This window comes from Triticum dicoccoides, chromosome 7B (genome assembly GCF_002162155.2).
Source record: "Triticum dicoccoides isolate Atlit2015 ecotype Zavitan chromosome 7B, WEW_v2.0, whole genome shotgun sequence".
Classification (NCBI taxonomy): Eukaryota; Viridiplantae; Streptophyta; class Magnoliopsida; order Poales; family Poaceae; genus Triticum; species Triticum dicoccoides.
The window spans coordinates 742509877-742530284 of record NC_041393.1 but is presented as its reverse complement, the minus strand read 5'-3'; the positions used below and the strand labels follow the sequence as shown (position 1 = coordinate 742530284).

The 20408-nt window shown below is 49.2% G+C and overlaps 1 pseudogene; it reads right to left on the bottom strand.

Moving 5' to 3' along the window:
* Nucleotides 1–20408, bottom strand: part of LOC119339625 — a 64100-nt pseudogene that overhangs the window by 32366 nt on the left and 11326 nt on the right.

Below are 20408 nucleotides of genomic sequence, written 5' to 3'. Positions count from 1 at the left end.
GGATCAAAACTTTTTTCACCCAACCATCTTGTCAATTGTGAATTATATATGGCCTAGTATTTTATAAAATTGATTTGGTCCATTTTTGCAACAATTATTTGGTAGTTCCTTCATAAAAAACCTCCTTTTGGGCACTCAGAAAATGAAAAATGAATTTTCCGTGCAAAGAAAATGAAAACTTCCTTAGGAAACATTGTTTGGAATTCCAAGATGTACCCTTGTACACAATATGAGATCATTTGAACAAACTATGCCATGAATGTGGCCATAAGATTGATCATTTGGCTTGAAAGCCATGAATCTTCACGCATGATAGCTCATTTCTGAGAACACTTTTTTAAGATAATTACCGTATTACAATTTTATTATTTTTCCTGGAAACTTGGTACATATAATGACACAATGCGAAGGTTTTCCAATTTTTTGTTTTTTTGAATTTTTTATGCTCGTTTCAAAATGCGGTCAAAACGGCTGGCTTGATCGTTCCTAGCTAGTGGTTGAATCTTGCAATTTTTTTGGTGTTTCTATGATTAAATAGATACTTATTTACCTAGAAATGATTTTTGGAAAAAATAAAGAGCAAACTATGAGGCAGCTGCAGTTCGAATTTGACCCGTTTCCACTTGAATCGATGGCAGTTTGTCTTTTTCACCAGAGGTGGATCAAAACTTTTTTCACCCAAACATTTTGTCAATTGTGCATTATATATGGCCTAGTATTTTATAAAATTGATTTGGTCCATTTTTGCAACAATTATTTGGTAGTTCCTTCACAAAAAACCTCCTTTTGGGCACTCAGGAAATGAAAAATGAATTTTCCGTGCAAAGAAAATGAAAACTTCCTTAGGCAACATTGTTTGGAATTCCAGGATGTACCCTTGTACACAATATGAGATCATTTGAACAAACTATGCCATGAATGTGGCCATAAGATTGATCATTTGGCTTGAAAGCCATGAATCTTCACGCATGATAGCTCATTTCTGAGAACACTTTTTTAAAATAATTACCGTATTACAATTTTATTATTTTTCCTGGAAACTTGGTACATATAATGACACAATGCGAAGGTTTTCCAATTTTTTGTTTTTTTTTTGAATTTTTTATGCTCGTTTCAAAATGCGATCAAAACGGCTGGCTTGATTGTTCCTAGCTAGTGGTTGAATCTTGCAATTTTTTTGGTGTTTCTATGATTAAATAGATACTTATTTACCTAGAAATGATTTTTGGAAAAAATAAAGAGAAAACTATGAGGCAACTGCAGTTCAAATTTGACCCGTTTCCACTTGAATCGACGGCAGTTTGTCTTTTCACCAGAGGTGGATCAAAACTTTTTTCACCCAAACATTTTGTTAATTGTGCATTATATATGGCCTAGTATTTTATAAAATTGATTTGGTCCATTTTTGCAACAATTATTTGGTAGTTCCTTCACAAAAAAACCTCCTTTTGGGCACTCAGGAAATGAAAAATGAATTTTCCGTGCAAAGAAAATGAAAACTTCCTTAGGCAACATTGTTTGGAATTCCAAGATGTACCCTTGGGCACAATATGAGATCGTTTGAACAAACTATGCCATGAATGTGGCCATAAGATTGATCATTTGGGTTGAAAACCATGAATCTTCACGCATGATAGCTCATTTCTGAGAACACTTTTTTAAAATAATTACCGTATTACAAGTTTATTATTTTTCCTGGAAACTTGGTCACATATAATGACACATTGCGAAGGTTTTCCAATTTTTTGATTTTTTTTGAATTTTTTATGCCCATTTCAAAATGCGGTCAAAACGGCTAGCTTGACCGTTCCCAGCTTGTGGTTGAATCTTGCAATTTTTTTGGTGTTTCTACGTAGATACTTATTTACCTAGAAATGATTTTTGGAAAAAATAAAGAGCAAACTATGAGGCAGCTGCAGTTCAAATTTGACCCGTTTCCAGCTGAATCAACGACAATTTGTCTTTTTCACCAGAGGTGGATCAAACTTTTTTCACCCAACCATTTTGTCAATTGTGCATTATATATGGCCTAGTATTTTATAAAATTGATTTGGTCCAATTTTGCAACAAAAATTTGGTAGGTCCTTCACAAAAAAACCCATTTGGGGCACTCGGAAAATGAAAAATGAATTTTTCATGCAAAGAAAATGAAGAATTCCTTAGTCAACATTGTTTGTCATTCAAGATACAAACTTGTGCACAATGTGAGACCATTTTTTTGATTTTTTCATGTGTAAAAGTAGAATAAAAACAAAAGAAAAAACACAATTATATGTGCTCTATTCTTATTGGTTGGTTTAGTTGTCACACGGATCGATGACATGGCCACCCATCCATCCGTCCAACTCTCCACCTCTCCATCCAGCCATCCATCCGCAGCCCAAACCCTAACCCGCACCCGTCCACCTCTCCTCCCTCAGCTCCTCGCCGCCGCCACCTCGTCCCAGATCCCCCTCTCCCCTTTGCCCGACCTCCCTCTCTCTTCCATCCCAACCCCGCCGCCGGCCTCCCCCATACCCACCGTCGATGACCTCCTCATCGCCCCAGCACCGGCCATCCTCCCTTCCACCACCCGTCCTGTCTGAGTCGCCCCCTCGTGACCAAATCTCGCGAGCCAACTCCCTTCCCCTCCCCGCACCAACACGCGCGCGATCCAGGCGGAGATGGACGCCACCGCCGCCGTCGCCCCCCCATCCCCACCATCGACGGCCACCACCTCCTCTCCTCGAGGCCTAGTTCGAGAAGGTGGTGGTGCACCCGATGGTGCTGCTCAGCATCGTCGACCACTACAACCGCGTTGCCCTCGACACCAGGAAGTGCGTCGTCGGCGTGCTCCTCGGCCGATCCCGACGATCTGCTGCTCCCAGCACACCACCGCAACCCCGTCACCTCCGCTCCATCCTCCCCTTAGAACAGATCTAGCACACATCGACCAGATCGACCGTGCCCTCCCCCCGAGCCCCGGCTACGCCGCAGATCGAGCATGGCAGCTATGGCGTCGCGGACGGCGGGCTCAGGTGCGTCCCTCCACTCAATCTCCTCCCCCTCCTCCTCCTCACAACCCTCCCTCACTTCCTCACCTCGTGTACTCTCCCTCCCAGATCCAGGACATCGTCCTCGCTCGAGCACCGGGACACCATGGGCGGGGTGCCCCTTGGAGCCGGCGCAGGCTAGGGAGAGACACCATGGGCGGGATGCCCCTCGTCCGCACCTTCCCTGGCCTGCTCAGGTTTGCTCCCCTCTAATTCTCCCCTGCATCCGCAATGCGATCTGATTAGTTCACCATGCAATTTTGAAGTTCATCCCATTGCGAATCCATGCCATTCCGTTAATAGTAGCCTAGTAGTAGGATGCTTGTGTAGTTTTTTCAGAGTTCTTGATCCCTGAACCATGATGTTTGTGTGTTTATGTCGAACATGATGACATTGCTTTCTCTTCAAGTTGAAGCAGAGATTGTTTGACCGGTTGGTGTAGGCAGGCAGAAAAGTGTTACAGCTTGGTAGTTGGTTCGGGCCTTTTTGTCCTTGTGCTGAGATCTACACGACTTTCTTTTTGTTCAAGCAGCTACTTTATATGGCAATCGTGATTTGGCAGGTATAACAATTAATTTACTATGATGCGGCGCAATAGCGTAGTAGGTCCTACACTGGATCTAGTGACCCTGATGCCTGAAATGGTTCTTTTCTGTGTATCTAATCTACCGTGTCGGCGCTATTGATCTGAATGCTGAAATTATTGATCTGAATGCTGAAATATTATGCTCAAATGGAAGATAGATCTTGCCGATCTGAATGATCAAGTAGCACAACTCACTGTTTGATGTTTTCCTTCGGGAGCACTCTGATTTATCAGCTTGGACTCGGACCAGTGCTCTGGTTTATGCCATGCCTGTGGTGCATCAAAGTGTTCTCCATTCAACTGACAGTTTAGCTGTTTCTAATTGGATCAATGTGGCATCTGCAGGACGCGGCCACGTGGCAAGGTTCGTTTGGTACAACAGCAGAACGAGGAGCTGCATCTTCAAGGTTAGCAGCAGCAGTAGCTACATGGATGCAAGGACGCCACCATGGATGAAAGAGCGGCTCAATTTGGTAGCCCCCCTCTCTCTGACGCAATATTTTGATGTTTCATGTTCAGTACACAACTTGCTCCTATTGCTGAAATGTGAACTTCTTTCTATCAAAAACTGGGAAGCAGTACTTCTTATTCCATTGGCTTTCACCATGTTGGCCAATGGAGCTTGGTTGAATCTTTTGTGTCCAGGATTCAAGCATTATTTTTTGGGGTCAGGAATAGGTTACAAATTGTGCAATCTTAATCATCATGTGTTGGTCTGATGGAAGGCTGGTGATAGTTTGTTTACAATTCTGTTAGCTAGTGTTCGTTTACTGCTGGCACTCAGCTCAGCTGTTAGGTTGTTCTTTGTCAGTTTTTACTCAAACACAGGAGTTGAAGATGTGCTCCCGTTGCAGCCTCTAACCCAAATCAGTCATGTTGTCTGTTCATTTTTCTTTGTTGAGAAACATGTCATCTGTTCTTTGTTCTTACTACTTCTTTTAGTACTGCATACACTTTGTATGGCTGAAGCTTGGCTGCTGCTAAACATCAGTTCAAGCTTGTTATGTTGTCTTGAACATCTATGCTATAAGTTTTTCCTACTGTTATGCCCGTTGTCAATTTCGCTTCACATTTTTAAGCAGCATGAATTGCATTACCGCGGTTCAAAAGAATTATAGCCAACTGTTTAGAATTGTTTTTGCGGGGAGCAAATCTGTATATGCAAAGTGTGTGTGTGTGTATCCAGTGAGCAAATCTGTAGTAATTACAGAGTATATTATCTTCTTTCTTTTATTGGCAATTTTCTGCTCAGTTCTCTTTTGACATATAGTTTTTTCTCTTTGAATGTGCAGATGGTATGATGTGGTGGTTATCTTTTTTCGTTGCTGGAACCTGGATGTCATATGTTATGTGATTTGAGCCAAATGGCATATTGTAATCTTTTTATTGCTGGTTTTTATGTACGATGTCATGAAGATGTATGTTTGAAATGTTGCTTTGATAGCAAAATTGTATTCCTGTGTACATGCTGCTTTGACAGCAAAATTATGAAAATTTCTCAACAATATATATGTGCAAAATTGTATTCCTGTGTACTGCGCCTGAAAAGGCTGTAGCCAACTGATGATGACAACTGGGACCCATCTGACTAGTGGACCCTTCTTTTGGGAAAAAGAAAAACTAATTTTGTTTAGACAAAAAGGCCACAACCCAACAATAAAAAGGCTGCAGTATTGGGCTTGGCCCATGAACCCAACCAAAAATTGATAGACAAAAAAAACACAAATAGGCTGAATTAATGGGCCCGGCCCATGTAAAACACCTAATTGGACCAGACTGAATCTTGTGCCACATCAGCTTGCCACGCTGGATGCCTCCGTGGCCTGGGGAGGTTGCTAGTGACCAAAACGCCACAGTTGGAATATTTTGGTCATAAACATCCACGACCTTCTCACAGAGAAGGTCGCTATAGTCACTTTACGACCCTCAGCTTTTGACCTTCTATTTTTGGTCAAAAAAGGTCGTAAATGAAAAACAATGACCTTTCAGTGACCAATAGTCAAGGTCACAAGTTGACATATTTCTTGTAGTGATCATGTGGTGAATAAAAATATAGCTCCAAGTAAATTACCGATGGAAGTGGACGAAAGAGGGGATGCCTTCCGGGGCATCCCCAAGCTTTGACTTTTTGGCGTCCTTAGATTATCTTGGGGGTGCCATGGGCATCCCCAAGCTTAGGCTCTTGCTACTCCTTGTTCCATAATCCATCAAAAGAATTCACCCAAAAGTTGAAAACTTCACAACACAAAACTCAACAGAAATCTCGTGAGCTCCGTTAGAGAAAGAAAACAAAAGACTACTTCAAGGTACTGTAATGAACTCATTCTTTATTTATATTGGTGTTAAACCTACTGTATTCCAACTTCTCTATGGATTATAAACTATTTTACTAGCCATAGACTCATCAAAATAAGCAAACAACACTCGTAAAACAGAATCTGTCAAAAACAGAACAGTCTGTAGCAATCTGTAACTAACGCAAACTTCTGGAACTCTAAAAATTCTACCAAAATAGGAAGTCCTGAAAAATTTATTTATTGAACAGCAGCAAAAAGAATAAACACAAAATCACGTTCCTGTGATTTAAAAAAATTATATTCGTGCGTGCAAAGTTTTTGTTTTTCAGCAGAATCAAATCAACTATCGTCGTAGGTTATCCTATAGGTTCTACTTGGCACAAACACTAATTAAAAGAAAAAACCACATCCAAACAGAGGCTAGATGGATTATTTATTCCTAAACAGAAGGAAAAAAAAACACAAAATAAAATTGGGTTGCCTCCCAACAAGCGCTATCGTTTAACGCCCCTAGCTAGGCATAAAAGCAAGAATAGATCTAGGTGGTGCCATCTTTGATTTTCAATTTCTTGGCAGAGTCATGCTCGAATCCGGGAGGTTCTTTCCGCTTCCCTTCATACTCGGAAATTTTTAGATCTAAAGAATCCAACCGCTTATTACAAAGAGTAATCAACATATTCATGCGGTGAAGATTTCCGCTAACACTTTTAAGAGGCTCAAGAGACTTTTGTAAAATTTTTGTTACTTCGCAAATCTTTTCAAACACTTGGGTTTCTTCCTGGGTAGGATAAAATCCTCCCTTTTGGGGTAGTGTTCCCACTATTCCCTCTATAATTTCATGTGCAATACTAGGATCAATCTCAATGAAATTTCCCTTGGCGATGCAATCCAAGAGTTCTCTATGCGTCATATTTAACCCAACATAAAAATTACGAAGAAGAATTCTAAAGTTCACGTCTAGGGTGCACTTACGATAGGATTCCATCATCCTATACCAAGCATCTTTTAAGTTTTCTCCTTGCCTTTGCTTGAAGTGAAGAACTTCAAACTCGGGAGACATAGGAGCGGATAAGGAATTAGACATTATGACATGCAAGCAAACTAGTACACGAGCAAACAGAAAGGCAACGGGAAAAAGGCAAATGGGAAAGAGAGGGCAAATAAAACGGCAAGGGTGAAGTGGGGGAGAGGAAAACGAGAGGCAAATAATGTAATGCGAGAGATAGGGATTGCGATGGGTACTTGGTATGGTTGACTTGCTTGCGCGAGCCTCCCCAGCAACAGCGCCAGAAATTCTTCTTGCTACCTCTTGAGCACTGCATTGGATTTCCCGGAAGAGGAGAGGATGATGCAGCAAAGTAGCGTAAGTATTTCCCTTAGTTTTTGAGAACCAAGGTATCAATCCAGTAGGAGACCGCGCACAAGTCCCTCGTACCTACACAAAACGATAGCTACTCACAACCAACGCAATTAGGGGTTGTCAATCCCTTCACGGTCACTTACGAGAGTGAGATCTGATACAGATGATAAATAATATTTTTGGTATTTTTGATACATAGATGCAAAGTGAAAAGTAAAAGGCAAAGTAAAAACAAAGCAAATAAATAAAGCGATAGAGATTGATATGATGAGAATAGACCCGAGGGCCATAGGTTTCACTAGTGGCTTCTCTCAAGAGCATAGATATTCTACGGTGGGTGAACAAATTACTGTTGAGCAATTGACAGAATTGAGCATAGTTATGAGTATATCTAGGTGATGATCATGTATATAGGCATCACGTCCGAGACAAGTAGATCGAAACGATTCTGTATCTACTACTATTACTCCACTCATCGACCGCTATCCAGCATGCATCTAGAGTATTAAGTTAAAAACAGAGTAACGCCTTAAGCAAGATGACATGATGTAGAGGGATAAATTCATGCAATATGATAAAAACCCCATCTTGTTATCCTCGATGGCAACAATACAATACGTGCCTTGCAACCCTTTCTGTCACTGGGTTGGACACCGCTGTTGGAAATATGCCCTAGAGGCAATAATAAAAGGATTATTATTATATTTCCTTGTTCATGATAATTGTCTTTTATTCATGCTATAATTGTATTATCCGGAAATCGTAATACACGTGTGAATACATAGAACACAATACGTCCCTTGTAAGCCTCTAGTTGACTAGCTCGTTGGTTAACAGATAGTCACGGTTTCCTGACTATGGACATTAGATGTCGTCGACAACGGGATCACATCATTAGGAGAATGACGTGATGGACAAGACCCATTCCTAAGCATAGCACAAGATCGTGTAGTTCGTTTTGCTAGAGCTTTTCCAATGTCAAGTATCTCTTCCTTAGACCATGAGATCGTGTAACTCCCGGATACCGTAGGTGTGCTTTGGGTGTACCAAACGTCACAACGTAACTGGGTGACTATAAAGGTGCACTACAGGTATCTCCGAAAGTGTCTGTTGGGTTGACACGGATCAAGACTGGGATTTGTCACTCCGTGTTACGGAGAGGTATCACTGGGCCCACTCGATAGTGTATCATCATAATGAGCTCAAAGTGACCAAGTGTCTGGTCACGGGATCATGCATTACGGTACGAGTAAAGTGACTTGCCGGTAACGAGACTGAACGAGGTATTGGGATACCGACGATCGAGTCTCGGGCAAGTAACATACCGTCTGACAAAGGGAAGACTATACGGGGTTGCTTGAACCCTCGACATCGTGGTTCATCCAATGAGATCATCGAGGAGTATGTGGGAGCCAACATGGGTATCCAGATCCCGCTGTTGGTTATTGACCGGAGAGCTGTCTCGGTCATGTCTGCATGTCTCCCGAACCCGTAGGGTCTACACACTTAAGGTTCGGTGACGCTAGGGTTGTATGAATATGAGTATGCAGCAAACTGAATGTTGTTCGGAGTCCCGAATGAGATCCCGGACGTCACGAGGAGTTCTGGAATGGTCCGGAGGTAAAGAAAACTATATAGGAAGTGCTGTTTCGGCCATCGGGAATGTTTCGAGGTCACCCGGTATTGTACCGGGACCACCGGAAGGGTCCCGGGGGTCCACCGGGTGGGGCCACCTATCCCGGAGGGCCCCGTGGGCTGAAGTGGGAGGCTAAACAGCCCCTAGTGGGTTGGTGCGCCCCCCTTGGCCCCCCCCTGTGCCTAGGGTTGGAAACCCTAGGTGGGGGGGAGGGGGGCGCACCACTTGCCTTGGGGGGCACTCCACCCCCCTGGCCATCGCCCCCTTGGGAGATTGCATCTCCCAGGGCCGGCGCCCCCTCTGGGGGCCTATATAAAGTAGGGCAAGGGGGAGGGCAGCCGCACCCAAGTATTGGCGCCTCCCTCCCCCTGCTACACCTCGTCCTCCTCCTGCAGCAGCTTGGCGAAGCCCTGCCGGAGTTCTGCTGCATCCACCACCACGCCGTCGTGCTGCTGGATCATCATCAACCTCTCCTTCCCCCTTGCTGGATCAAGACGGAGGAGACGTCATGCTGACCGTACATGTGTTGAACGCGGAGGTGCCGTCCGTTCGGCGCTAGGATCTCCGGTGATAGGATCACGACGAGAACGACTCCTCAACCCCGTTCTTTTGAACGCTTCCGCTCGCGATCTACAAAGTGGTATGTAGATGCATCCTCCTTTCACTCGTTGCTTAGATGGACTCATAGATGGATCTTGGTGAAACCGTAGGAAATTTTTTATTTTCTGCAATGTTACCCAACAGTGGCATCATGAGCTAGGTCTATGCGTAGTTCTCTATTGCACGAGTAGAACACAAATTTGTTGTGGGTGTAGATCTTGTCAACTTGCTTGCCGCTACTAGTCTTTTCTTGCTTCAGCGGTATTGTGGGATGAAGCGGCCCGGACCGACCTTACACGTACGCTTATGTGAGACAGGTTCCACCGTCTTACATGCACTAGTTTCATAAGGTGGCTAGCGGGTGTCTGTCTCTCCTACTTTAGTTGGAGCGGATTAGATGAAAAGGGTCCTTATGAAGGGTAAATAGAAGTTGACAAAATCACGTTGTGGTTATTCGTAGGTAAGAAAACATTCTTGCTAGAACCCAATTGCAGCCACGTAAAAGATGCAACAACAATTAGAGGACGTCTAACTTGTTTTTGCAGCAATTGTCATGTGATGTGATATGGCCAGAAGTTGTGATGAATGATGAATGATATATTGTGACGTATGAGATCATGTTCTTGTAATAGGAATCACGACTTGCATGTCGATGAGTATGACAACCGGCAGGAGCCATAGGAGTTGTCTTTATTTTTTGTATGACCTGCGTGTTATTGAAGAACGCCATGTAAATTACTTTACTTTATTGCTAAACGCGTTAGCCATAGAAGTAGAAGTAGTCGTTGGCGTGACAACTTCATGAAGACACAATGATGGAGATCATGGTGTCATGCCGGTGATGAAGATGATCATGGAGCCCCGAAGATGGAGATCGAAGGAGCTATATGATATTGGCCATATCATGTCACTAATATATAATTGCATGTGATGTTTATTATGTTTTATGCATATTGTTTACTTAGAACGGCAGTAGTAAATAAGATGATCCCTTATAATAATTTCAATAAAGTGTGTCGGTGTACTAGAATAGGGGTACCCTAGTACCCCGAACTTGTGCACGGGCAGTTGCAGCACCCCGCGGCAAGGCTTGCCAGGCGAACGCCAAGATCCTCCATGGTTCCCTTGGAGCCATTCAAGAACAAAGTATTTAAGCTCAGGAGACAAGGCCCCGGCAAGAGGAGCTTGCCGGGAAGGCCAACCAAGGCACGCCAAGGAACTTGCCGCGACGCGCCACGCGCTCCGGCAAGGCAACAAGGCCCCGACAAGAGGAGCTTGCCGGGAAGACCGACCAAGGTACCTCGAGGCCCGGTGAGCGACAAGCTTCCGGACCCGACAAGATAACAGCAGTGGCAAGGCGCTTGTCGCGGCAGGCGGCCACTCTATGCCCACGCTCCAGCGCATCCACCAACGTGTCGCTCTGGGGGCCTCTCTAGGCGCGCGTGGCGGGAGGCTGTGCAGCCAGCGGTGCGCAGTGGCATGCGAAGCTGACAAGATCGCCATCATGGCGAACGGTGGCGCCCCTAACGGTCCTTTTCTGCACTGTTTGGGCGACCCAGACGGGCATTTAATGCCCTTGTCCCCTGCCGTCAGGGTTAGGTAGGGTGCACTGTACAAGTAACTGTACCAACCACCCCACTTTTTACATTTGTACCCTTCTCTGCGTTGCCACTTGTCGGTGACCCCTTGAGCATATAAAAGGAGGCCCATGCGCAACGTAGTGGAGGGGTTCGAGTCATTTGGGAACCAGAAAACACTTAGCTCTCGCGAGCAAGAACATAATAGAACCAGACAAGCAGCAGTAGGAGTGTTATCTCTCTGGAGAGCTCCGAAGCTGGGTAAACTGCTCGTGTGCTTCGCCTCGATCTGCTCTTCGTGCGATCTTCGCCCCCCGCCGAACCGAAAGGGGCCCGGTCCGCCGGCCCCATAGGTGTTCGTGGATCAGTTTCCCCGACATCTTTGGCGCGCCAGGTAGGGGGCGTCGAGATTGTGCGAACCTGATCCGGCGTTCACACGAGCTAGATCTTCATTCTCTTCATCGACATGCCACCGAAGAAGAAGACTTCGGCGGCAGCCGCTCCGTCCACGTCACTTCCGTCGTAGTTGGAGCAAACGGGTGGTGAAATGGACGCCGGCGGAAGAATGGACGTCAACGAGGAAGCTTATGATGCTGCCAGGTCCAAGGACAAGGCTGCACAAACCTCGGCGACTGTACATGTTCCGCGCCACTCTCAGGAGGCGCAAGACCAACAACGTCATGACACTCGCAGTGCCATACGCATGATAGGCCAAGACCAAGCTGGTGGATCTTGGGGCGCTCAAGACCAGCATGCACGCCAGCATGCTGGCACGAGCGGGGCACGGTCGCCTGGACGGGATACTGCTCCTTCTAACATAGTTAGAAGTCCGAGCACGTCCCGCTCCTCGCGCCGTCCGCCACTGCCACCCACCACTCCAGCAGAAGCTTTGGCGCGAGCTCAACTGCTCCTAGATTATCCTCCGGCGTCGGACAAGATTGACGAATGGAGGGCCACCATTCAGAGTCTCATTGGCTATGCCAACGGCGACACTCCACGGCGGCCGAGCGCGTCGCCGCCGCGGCAGGGTTGCCGGGCGCGAGCCGGTGGCGATGAAATGGGTGGAGGTGCAACTACCATGCAATCACCACCCCGAAGGCCAAGATCGCCGACTCGCCGGATCCACCTCGACAGCGACTCCACTGCATCGTCGGATCCACGAGCTCGTCGCGATCAGCGCCAAGTTCTTCATGATCGACAACAAGAAGACGCTCGAACTCGCATCGAGCGCCGAAGAGAAGCGCGACGTCAATCCGACAAGCGCGCTGGGCCCTCTGTTGACATGCATGCGCCAGGGGAACCAGGCGATCTACCGTACGCGGTAGGTTGCCCTGCGTTCACTCGTGAGCTGCGGCAAGTCCAGTGGCCCAGCACGAAGAACTTCAAGCCAGACGTACCGGAGAAGTACGACGGCAAGACGCATCCGTCGGAGTTCCTCAGCATCTACACCATTGCGGTGCAGGCTGCCGGGGGACGGGATGACAAGATCCTTGCCAACTACTTCCCGCTAGTGCTCAAGCCCAACGTCAAATCCTGGCTCATGCACTTGCCGGACAACTCCATATCCTCTTGGGCTGATCTGTGCCATCAGTTTGTCGGCGCCTTCACAGGCGGACACAAGCCTCATGGCCAGGAGAGTGATCTTCATCTGCTCGCCCAGAAGGAAGGAGAGCCCCTGCGCAAGTACATTCAGAGATTCAGCAGTGTGCAGCACAACATCCCAGACGTCCACCCTGCCGCGGTGATCAGCGCGTTCCATCAGAATGTGCGAAACCGTAGGATGCGGGAGGAAATGGCGATGTGCAAGATCAGGGACGTCAGTAAGTTATATGCACTGGCTGACAAGTGTGCACGTGCTGAGGAAGGGAGGAGACTCCCCGGAGAGAATGTAGGAGCGGGAGGATCTGACAGTGAAGATGCTGCCCCGGCAAGGAAAAACCGGCGGCGGAACAACAGGAAGAGGAAAGGCAAAGAGGTGCTAGTTGTTGAGCAGTCCGACAACGGTGGTGGCGCTAACAAAGTCAAAGCTGGTGACTCCGGCAAGGAGGTTGCTGCGGAGGTGGCGGTCGCCGACAAGCAGGACGGCACCAACAAGCAGTATTGCAAGATCCACCGCACCAAGGGCCATGATCTCCAAAGCTGCAGGAAAGTCGAGCAGCTTGTTGAGCAACAGAAAGCTGAATACGAGCGGCGCAACAAGGAGAAGGCCCAGGAGGGTACTGGGGGATCCGGCAAGAAACGTCCCGGCCGAGGAGGACACCGCGGCAAGGCCAAGCAGCGGCAAGGAGACAGAACCCCTCGCGGCCGCGACAAGGTTGAAGATGACGACGACGATGAAGACATGGATGATGAGGAGACTGATGAGCAGGAGTTCCAGAAAGCCACAGAGGTCCTGTGCGTTGACGGTGGTGCTTCTCTGCATATCTCGCACCGCCAGCTCAAGTAGTGGGTGCGGGAAGTTAATGCAGTAGAACCACCCGTCGAGTCACGCAAGCCTCTGAAATGGTCCAGCACGCCTATCATCTTTGATATTGAGGACCACCCTGATCGCATAACTGCGGTCGGGTGCTTGCCGATGTTGGTTTCACCAACAATCCGCAACCTCAAGGTCACTAAGATGCTAGTTGACGGCGGGGCCGGCTTGAACCTGATCTCCTCCGCGGTGCTCCAGAAACTTCAGATCCCTGACAGCGAGCTCGAAGAGACCGGTACATTTCAAGGAATCAACCCGGGAAGGAGCAAGCCGAAGGGAAAGATCACGTTGCCGGTAACATTTGGCAGCAAGCTGAACTTCAGGACTGAGAGGGTCACATTTGATGTTGCTGACTTTCCATTACCTTACAATGGAATCCTTGGCCGTCCGGCACTCACCAAGTTCATGGCAGCCTCTCACTATGCGTACAACGTACTGAAAATGCCAGGCCCGATAAGTGTCATCTCTGTCCCTGGCGACAAGAAGGATGCTCTTATCTGTGCCGACAAGATCTACCGGGAAGCAGCAGCCGTAGCAGAACGCAAGACACTTGCCGCTGAAGCTCCCGGGGGGAAGAAGAAGATCAAGTCCGGCAAGAACTCTGATGCCCACTCCGGCAAGCGCACCTCCTCGGAGTGCTGGGCTACCGTCGAGGGCGCACCATCGAGCTCCACCGGCAAGTGTAAGAAGGCAATGGCAGCTCCACCTGAGACCAAGAAGGTGTCCGCCAAGGAGGACGGCACTGGTGGTACCTTCACCATCAGCGCCACTCTTGACCCCAAATAGGAAAGCGCGCTCGTTGCTTTCCTACGGGCGAATGTCGACGTGTTTGCGTGGCAACCGTCTGATATCCCCGGTGTTCCCAGGAAAGTAATTGAGCACCACCTTGCCGTTTGTCCTCATGCGCGGCCCGTCAAGCAGAAAGTCAGGAAACAGGCAGTGGAGCGCCAAGAATTCATCGCAGAAGAAATCAAGAAGTTGGAAGCAGTAGGCCTTGTCAGAGGAGTGCTCCATCCCACGTGGTTGGCCAATCCTGTTGTCGTGCGCAAGGCTAACGAGAAATGGAGGCTTTGTATTGACTTCACTGATGTTAATAAAGCTTGTCCCAAAGACACATTTCCCTTGCCGCGCATTGACCAGATTGTTGACTCCACAGCCGGATGTGATTTGCTTTCATTTCTTGATGCATACTCAGGATACCATCAGATCTTCATGGCAGAAGAGGATGAAGAGAAAACCGCATTTATCACCCTGTGTGGCACGTACTGCTTCGTACGGATGCCTTTCGGTTTGAAGAATGCTGGTTCAACATTCGCAAGGGTAGTCCACCACGCTTTTGAGCCGCGGATGCACAAAAATGTGGAAGCCTACATGGATGACATAGTGGTCAAAAGCAAGAACAAGGCGACCCTGATTCAAGATTTAGACGAGACATTTGCAAATCTGCGCAAGATCAACCTGAAGCTTAACCCCGAGAAGTGCGTGTTTGGAGTCCCTTCCGGCAAGCTTCTCGGGTTCTTCGTGTCTCAGCGGGGAATTGAAGCCAATCCCGACAAGATCAAGGCCATTGAGCAGATCGAAGCACCAAAGCGCATCAAGGATGTACGAAGGCTTGCCGGTTGCGTGGCTGCTCTCAGCAGGTTTATCTCTAGATCTGCTGAGCGCGCCCTGCCATTTTTCAAAATTTTGAAAAAGGCAGGTCCAATAAAATGGACTCCAGAGGCGGAGGCTGCGCTGCAGGACTTGAAGAGATACCTGTCCTCCACTCCAACACTTGTGCACCTAAGCCGCAAGAGAAGTTGCTGCTGTATATAGCGGCAACCAATCAAGTGGTTAGTGCTGCGTTAGTGGCGGAGAGGGAGGCAGATGATGAGCCAGCAACCACGGCAGATACATCCAGCAACAAGCAGGGGGCTTCGCCGACAAGCTCTGGTCCCGACAAAGATGGATCTGCGCAGGAGCATGATAAGATGCAGAAGAGAATGGTGCAGCGTCCAGTTTACTTTGTCAGTTCCCTTCTACAGGGGGCTAGATCAAGGTACTCTGGTGTGCAGAAGTTGCTTTTCGGCCTCCTCATGGCCTCGAGAAAGCTGCGCCATTACTTCCAAGCACATGAGATCACAGTCGTCACTCGCTTTCCGCTGAAGAGGATACTGCAAAATCCAGAAGCAACAGGCAGGATTGTCGAGTGGGCGCTGGAACTGTCAAGCTTTGGCCTCAAGTTTGAGAGAACTTCAACTATCCAAAGCAGAGTATTGGCAGAGTTCATAGCAGAATGGACGCCAACCCCAGATGAAGAAATTCCAGAGACGAGCATCCCCGTCAAAGAGGCAAGCAGAGAGTGGCTGATGTACTTTGATGGTGCTTTCTCACTACCAGGCGCCGGTGCGGGCGTGCTGCTTGTCGCGCCCACCGGAGAGCACCTCAAGTACGTAGTCCAGATGCACTTTCCCAAGGAGCAAGCAACCAACAATACTGCAGAGTATGAAGGATTGCTTGCCGGTCTCAGAATCGCAGCAGACCTTGGGATCAAGAAGCTCATTGTCAGGGGTGACTCACAGCTTGTCGTCCGCCAAGTGAACAAGAACTACCAGAGTCCATTGATGGAAGCATATGTTGATGAAGTGAGGAAGCTAGAAGAGCACTTTGACGGCCTACAGATGGAGCATATCCCAAGAGCTCAGAATGTCATTGCTGATGGCCTGTCAAAGTGCGCCACACTAAAGTTACCTGTGGAACCAGGGATCTTTGTGCTCAAGTTGACTCAACCATCCGTAACACCATCAACTGGACAAAGCAAGAAGAGGAAGTTGGTTTCTGGTGACTACTTTCCGGCAGAGCTCCCCGAAGCCGCCGCCAAGAAAGTCCCCAAGATCAACACCAAGGATGCTGAGGGGCAGTCTGCTCCGGCAAGCCTTATGGTTTGTTCCGTTGAAGCAGACGCTCCCGACAAGTTTTGCTCCGGCAAACTTGCCGGGGAACATCAAGCTCCGGCAGGGCCGCAAGTCCTTGCCGTAGAAGCGGATGTTCCCCCAGCAGCAGATGTGCCTTTAGTCCTTGTTGTCGAGCCACAAGCTCCAGCATGGGCACAGCAGATTGTCCATTTCCTTCAGACAGGAGAACTTCCCGAAGAGCAAGAAGAAGCGGAAAAAGTAGCCCGGCAGTCAAGTATGTACCAGTTTTTCGATAGCATACTGTACAGAAGAAGACTCAACGATGTGAAATTGAAGTGTATTTGCCGGGAAGATGGACAAAAGCTGTTGGCAGAGATACATGGAGGCATATGTGGCCACCACATTGGCGCAAGAGCACTTGCCGGCAAAGCTTTCCGGCAAGGTTTCTTTTGGCCGACAGCCCTCCAGGATGCAACTGCACAAGTAACCAAGTGTGAAGCGTGCCAGTTCCACTCCAAACAGATACACCAGCCAGCTCAAGCTCTCCAGACGATCCCTTTATCCTGGCCATTTTCGGTCTGGGGGCTCGATATCCTCGGCCCTTTCCCCCGAGCCGTCGGGGGCTTTGAGTACTTGTACGTCGCAATCGACAAGTTCACAAAGTGACCGGAAGTGCAGGCAGTGAGGAAGGTGACAGCACAGTCAGTAGTCAAGTTCTTCAGGTCAATTGTTTGCCGTTTCGGGATCCCTAACAGGATCATCACCGACAACGGCACGCAATTCACGAGCTGCACCTTCATGCAGTACGTCCAAGACCTTGGCGCCAAGGTCTGCTTCGCTTCTGTTGCTCATCCGAGAAGCAACGGTCAAGCAGAGAGGGCAAATGCTGAAGTGCTGCGTGGGCTCAAGACCAGAACTTTCAACAAGTTGCGCAAGTGCGGAAGAAACTGGATCGAGGAGCTGCCGGTGGTTCTTTGGTCGATCAGAACGACGCCAAATCGAGCCACTGGCCAGACACCTTTTGCTCTAGTCTATGGAGCAGAGGCAGTTCTCCCCACGGAACTCGTATAGGGATCGCCTCGAGTGCTCGCTTATGATGAGCTTGAGCAAGAACAGCCGCGACAAGACGACGCGCTGCTCCTTGAGGAAGATCGTCTTCAGGCTGCTGTACGAGCTGCTCGATACCAGCAAGCTTTGCGCCGCTACCATAGCCGCAAAGTTAAGGCTAGAAGCTTCGAGGAAGGCGACCTTGTTCTTCGGCGCGTTCAGTCCGCCAAGAATTCCAACAAGTTGACGCCGAAGTGGGAAGGCCCTTATCGGGTGAGACGAGTCACAAGGCCCGGCGCTGTCCGCCTTGAGACCGAAGATGGCATTCCAGTGAGCAACTCCTGGAACATAGCACATCTTCGTAAGTTTTTCCCATAGGGCGCGGTTGCCGGAACCCCGTTCCGGCAACCACCTTTTGTACAAGTCTTGCCGCTGTTGCATGTAATCCTTTGTACAAAGCCGGGCGCAGATCCCGTGCATAAATAGAACCCCATGTGCTCCGCACAACTTGTCCATTTCATGCATTAGTTTCTTTCTTGCATGTGTTATCTGACACTTTGTGCAGCACCTACATCCGGTAAGCAATAACGAGCCGAAGGGTTCCATATTATTATTTTCTCTTCTTTCTTCTTTTCAACAAAGGAAAAGAAGGTTCCCTCGCACACAAGTTTGGCGGGGGGGAAGGAGAAGATTGTGGTATGGACCAGGCGTCGTTCAAGCAAAGTTTTGCCTTGCCGGGAAGCAAACGACAGAAAAGCTAAGTTGCCAAAGTTTGAGCAATCACTTTTTAAATTTTTGAGTTATCTTCCTCGAATGACCCTGCTTTGTATGGAAAACCTGTGCACGGAGGAACCAACTCGTGGCTAGTTGCACCCTTACTTTGTTTCGAGTCTGCTCAACAATTTAAGTGTGCTTCATCTAGTCGCGACAAGGTTTCTTGTCGGAAGCAGCGCCGCCAGCAGGCTGCTCACGTTCCGCACCCAGAGCTCGCGGCTCGGGTGCCTGCGCCGACAAGTTCCCTAGAAGCGTAGGGTAAAAACATACAAAGGAAGGAATCTAGTAGAGGAAATAACATAGCAATTGAGAACAGAAATAAAGTTATATTACAAGATAACTTGTCGCAGCTCTAACAGACTGTTTTCATAACATGATTAGCAGCGACAAGGGAAAAGAAGAAATGGGCGGCCTAGTCCACGCGGTCGCCCTCAACCCTCTTGATCTCACTCACCTTGTCCACAATGGATGCGACAAGGGCCTTGAGTGCGTCCCGGTCGGCGTCTGGCGGCAAGGACTTGAGGACGTTGGTGAAGCTGAGGCCTGGCTTGCGGAAGGCCACCTTCATCAGCACCTTCTGGAGAACCCCGACGCAGATTTTGCGCGACTCGTCGGCCAGCTGCTTTGGGATCCTTTCCCGGAGCCGCTGGAGTGCCGTCGCCACGCCCTTGAAGAACAGGCTGAGCTTGGCGCTGGGTTGGAGATTCTCGTCGGAGGGATACCCAAAGTCCTCCATCCCCAGCTGCGCCAGCTCCTCGTTGATGACTGCGGCAATATTCACCAGACCCTCGGTCCAGTGCTCCACAGTATCTCTGAACGAGTTCTGGGTAACTGCGATGCTCTCCAGCAGCGCCTTGTCAGCTTTGACCTTCTCCGACAAGGTCTTCTCCCGCTCCTTGGCGGCCTCCAGCGTCTGCGTCAGCGTGGCCAGCTTCAACTCCAGGTCTGCATTGGAATCCTTGGCGGCGCTGAGTTCCTTGCCCCTCTCAGCGAGAAGACCTTGCAGCTCACCGTGGGCGGCACCATCCTTCTCACGCTCACACTTGAGCGCGGCAAGCTCCTCGCCGCTCTTCTCGATGTTGGCCTCCAGCTGCGCCACCTTCTCCTCCAGCTCTTTCTTGGCGGCCTTTGCGATTGCGGCAGCGTCCTTTGCTTCCCTGAGCGCCCCGCCAAGTGCTTGCTCGCGCTCGGCGAGCTCCTCCTCGTAGCTGTCGAGGTTGGCCTTCCGCTGCACCAATTCGCCTTCTCGCACGGACTGCTTCTCGGCGGCCAGCCTTTTTTCCTCCTCAGCTTCGGCCTTCTCGAGAAGGAAGGCCGTGCGCTCCTCGTCGAGTCGCTCCCGCTCCTGTGCCAGGGACCGGAGAGCTTCTTGATTGTGGCCCCGGAGCTCCTCCGCGCGCTTCTCCATGTCAACTCCCGCCTTCGCGACAAGCGCTTCTCGGGAAGCCAGCTTGGCTTGCCGTGCGCGGTAGAGTGACAGCAGCTTCCGCAGCAGCTCCTCCTCCTCAGGCTCGCCACTGCTGCTGCTGGGCGCGTCGACCAACGACAGTCCGGCGGAGGCGAGCACCTCCTCATCGAAAGTTTCCCCCTCGACCGGCGCCCTGGAGCTCGACGCCCAGGGTAGCTTGATGAAGATACCGTTGCCGGCCTTCAAGTAGGCGCCGGGCTGGGGCTCCTCGGAGCCCGGCTCCGCAGAAGCGGCAGAGGGATCAGCGGTCGGTGCAGCGCCTGGCGCTCCTGCGGCCTCAGGGTCATCAGTGCGATTGCCCGACCCCTCGCCGGCTTCTGCGGCGGCAGCCTTGGCGGCCTCCTCGTCGGCGGCCTCATCAGCACCGGTCCCTTCCTCGCCGGCGCCCTCTGTCTCCATTAGCTCAGCCGCAGATGGGTCTGAAGAACGAAGAAGGGAGAAAAATCAATCAAAAATCTAAGAGAAGACAATCAAAAGAAGAAGAACCCAAGGGAAATTTTTTGGACAAGTGAATTACCTGTGCCAAGATCGGCAGTTGCGGTCCCGGCCGCCGCAGGATCGACGGTGCTGCCCCTTGCCGGAGAGTTCTCCCTTGCCGGAGAGCGCTCCCTTACCGGGAACCCCTCCCTTGGCGGCGTAGTCGAAGCAGATGGCACTTCGGGAC